This window comes from Castor canadensis, chromosome 1, assembly GCF_047511655.1.
Source record: "Castor canadensis chromosome 1, mCasCan1.hap1v2, whole genome shotgun sequence".
Lineage (NCBI taxonomy): Eukaryota > Metazoa > Chordata > Mammalia > Rodentia > Castoridae > Castor > Castor canadensis.
This window is the reverse complement of record NC_133386.1, coordinates 132000408-132004134: the sequence shown is the minus strand read 5'-3', so window position 1 is coordinate 132004134 and position 3727 is coordinate 132000408. Positions and strand designations below refer to the sequence as shown.

Here is a 3727-nt window from a genome sequence, read left to right as displayed (position 1 = left end):
GAAGAACTATATTATTTTTCTAAATTTGGTGACATTTGTGGTATTCATTAGCTTTTACAAATTTGTAATTGGTCCTGCCAGCTTGCTCACTGCCTCAGAGAGAGGACAGCCAGCTGGAGACAGCAAGTCGAGTTCAGAGGGGAGGACCGGAGCAAGCTAGGCAGACCTCAGGCTCTGCTCGCCTGCCACCTACCCTTCCTCTCTCTTCTCTTTGCTTCTCTCTCTGTCCTCACCTTTCCCCTCCTCCAAAAACAAACCGCCCTCTTTAGTCAAAGGAAGGAGGTAAGGGGAACCCTCTCTCCTCCCCCTCCGAAAAAAAATAAATAAAACTTTTCTAGTCCGGAGAAAACCTGGGAACAAGAGTCTCCGGCTGGCCATGGAGCTGCTGTGCTGCGAGGTGGACCCGGTCCGCAGGGCAGTGCCGGACCGCAACCTGCTGGACCACCGCGTCCTGCAGAATTTGCTGACCATCGAAGAACACTACCTTCCTCACTGCTCCTACTTCAAGTGCGTGCAGGACATCCAGCCTTACAGGCGCAGGATGGTGGCCACCCGGATGCTAGAGGTCTGTGAGGATCAGAAGTGTGAAGAGGAGGTCTTGCCCTTGGCCATGAATTACCTGGATCTTTTCTTGGCCCGGGTCCCCACCCCCAAGACCCACCTTCAGCTCCTGGGTGCAGTGTACATATTCCTGGCCTCCAAGCTCAAAGAGACCATTCCGATGACTGCGGAAAAACTGTATTTACACGGACAACTCCATCAAGCCCCAGGAGCTGCTGGAGTGGGAACTGGTGGTGCTGGGCAAGTTGAAGTGGAACCTGGCTGCTGTCACCCCTCACGACTTCATTGAGCACATCCTGCGCAGGCTGCCTCAGCAGAGGGAGAAGCTGCCTCTGATCCGCAAGCATGTGCAGACCTTCATCGCTCTGTGTGGTACCGACTTCAAGTTCACCATGTACCCACCATCGATGATCGCAACTGGAAGTGTGGGTGCGGCCATTTGTGGGCTCCAGCAGGACCAGAAAGTGAGCTCACTCACGTGCGATGCCCTAACCGAGCTGCTGGCCAAGATCACCAACACTGATGTGGATTGTCTCAAAGCCTGCCAGGAGCAGATCGAGGCCATGCTGCTCAACAGCCTGCAGCAGTTCCGCCAGGAGCAGCCAGGAGCTGCCGGATGGATCCAAGTCAGAGGATGAACTGGACCAAGCCACCACCTCTACAGACCTGCGGGACATCGACCTGTGAGGATGCCATCTGGCCCTACGAGAGAGGCATCTCCATCATCTGCTCTCTCCTTCTCTCTGGTTATGTTTTGTTCTTTTGAGTTGAAAAAAATATTCTGCCCCCACCTAGATCATATTCTTTTGAGTTGAAAAAAAAAATTCTGCCCCCGTCTAGATCACTTTTAGAAGTGAGAGAAAAAGGTCCTATAAAAGCAGAATAATTAAAAATAAATAAATAAAAATTTGTAATTGATGAGATGGGGCATCTCTCAAGCAGTAGAACACCTGCCTAGCAAGCACAAATCCCTGAGTTCAAGCCTCAGTACCACCAAAGGGAAAAAAAAGTAATTGATTTTTCTCACTCTAAATAAATATGCACTTTTGTACATCATTTTGTAATTTTTATGGTTTTTTTTCTACTTAAAGTTCCCCAAATTATAAGTTTGAAGCCCTCCAAAACTAGGTCCAACACTGCCTTGCACATAGTAAAGTCTCAATCTAAGTGTTGGAAATTTCTGACTTGTCCACTTATACTAGCTGGGATTCCAGTCCAGGTCTCTGTCTCCTTCCACCATGGAACCCAAAGTCCTGTCCCCATTCTGCAATTCCAGATACTCCTCTGTTTACAATAGTTACAGCTCTATAAACCTAGCATAAGTCAAAACAGCATTGAACACACTTAACTCTCTGAACTTAGCCTCACAGTGCTGGTGCTATGGTACAATGTTGGTATCAGTCATTCACCCTTGGGAGCCCATGGCTTACTGGAGCTGAGGTCACTGCCACTACCCAGCATAGCAGCACTGTAGCAGACCACACATCACTCGCCCAGGAAAAAATCCACATCAAATTTTGAAGAGCGGGGCATGGTGGCACCTGCCAGTTATCCCAGCTACTTGGGAGGCTGAAGCAGAAGGATCACACTTAAGCCCATGAGTTCAAGCTTAGTCTGGGTAACATAGGGAGACCGCTGCCCCCTAAAAACTAAAACAAAATTTGAAGTACAGTTTCTGCTGCTGTGTATCACTTTTGCACCCATCTTAAAGTTGAAAAATCTTAAGTATAAACAGATCCATGATAACAAAGGAGTAACTCCAAGGTCAATGCTGGTTGCTTTGGAGCCCAATTCAGCCAGCCAATGTCCCTGCATCTCCCATCAGAGAGGGAGTTCCCAGGCAGAGTTGTGTGTGATTCCTGTGGGTCTCCAGAACACAGCAGGATCCCAGCTTGGAGGATGAGACTAAACGATAGCACAACTGGGGCTCCCCAGGCTTCCTTCACTTTTAAACTCATGGATAAAGAAGATCATAGCTTTTTGGTCTCATACTGATCCCTCAGCAACTCAGAGGTGCCCCAGGAGCAGCCATGATGGTCAAGGGAAGGTTAAGGTAGTTGGGGCTCCTCTTAAACTAGAGCCCTTTCCCTTTTATCTGATACATTGGTTGAGGTTGTGCATAAGAGTTCACTTGGAGAATATTATATGATTCTAGAGACTGAAAAGAAAATCGCTGGTGTGTTTTTGCCTTTTTCTGGAAAGCTTGGCACTGTGTTCAAGGTTCACATTTGGAAAGCAGAGAGAATCTCCCAGTAGGCATTTTGAGAGCTAACCTTACCCCTTGCATGCTTGTATCTTTTTCTGCCTTGACTTTTCCTTCTCCCTTTAAAACCAGAATGTGTTTCCATATGTCTGTAGGCCACCTTCCTTTTGAGAGCTTGTTTGGAGGTTCTAGCAGGGGAGCGCAGCTACTCGTATACCCTTGACCGAAGAACGGTCCTCCTCTATCGGGGATGGTCGTCCTCTTCGACCGAGCGCGCAGCTTCGGGAGGGACGCACATGGAGCGGTGAGGGAGGAAGGGGACACCCGCCTAGCCAGCCAGATCAGCCGAATCAACCCTGGCGATCAGTGGGGTGACAGATGTCGCAGCCAGATCGCCCTCACATCCGCCACCTTCCTTTTGGAACGAGGTAAGCTAGAAATAAATTAATCTAAGGGTTTAACAAAAGTTAAAAGCTGTTGAATGACACTTTCTCTAATTCCAGGTGCTCCCTTCTCACAGGTCTCTCACTTTCAGAGTGTGGCTGTCAACTCTGGCCACCCTCCCCACTGAAAATGAACTCCTGCAGGGCGGAGCCTGTGCACCCAGCCCCACCCCCATGGTGACAATTCTCACCCCAAAAAGGGAAAATGGTGGGGAGGAAGGGAAATGATGTCATAGGCAGGACCCCCATCACTCATGTACAATGGCAGTAATGTGCTTGGGCCCTGGAATCATATAAACTTAGGTTCAAATAGTGGCTCCAGCGCCTGCCAGCTGTGTGATCTTGGGCAAGTTGCTTCCTGTCTCTGAGTCTCATCTCTAAGGTAGAAAAAAGATCCCTGTGTTGCTAATCAGTGCAGAGTCAGGGAGATCAATATGTAGAGCACCCAGTCAGGGTCTGCCCCACAGTGGGTGCTCAGGACAGGACTAAGAATGACCAGAACTAGCTGAAGGAGGAGGGG

General features: G+C 49.0%; 1 pseudogene; it reads left to right on the top strand.

Moving 5' to 3' along the window:
• Positions 1-289: 289 nt before the first annotated feature.
• On the top strand, positions 290-1320 carry LOC109681110 (G1/S-specific cyclin-D2 pseudogene; annotated as a pseudogene).
• The last annotated feature ends 2407 nt before the right edge of the window (positions 1321-3727 follow it).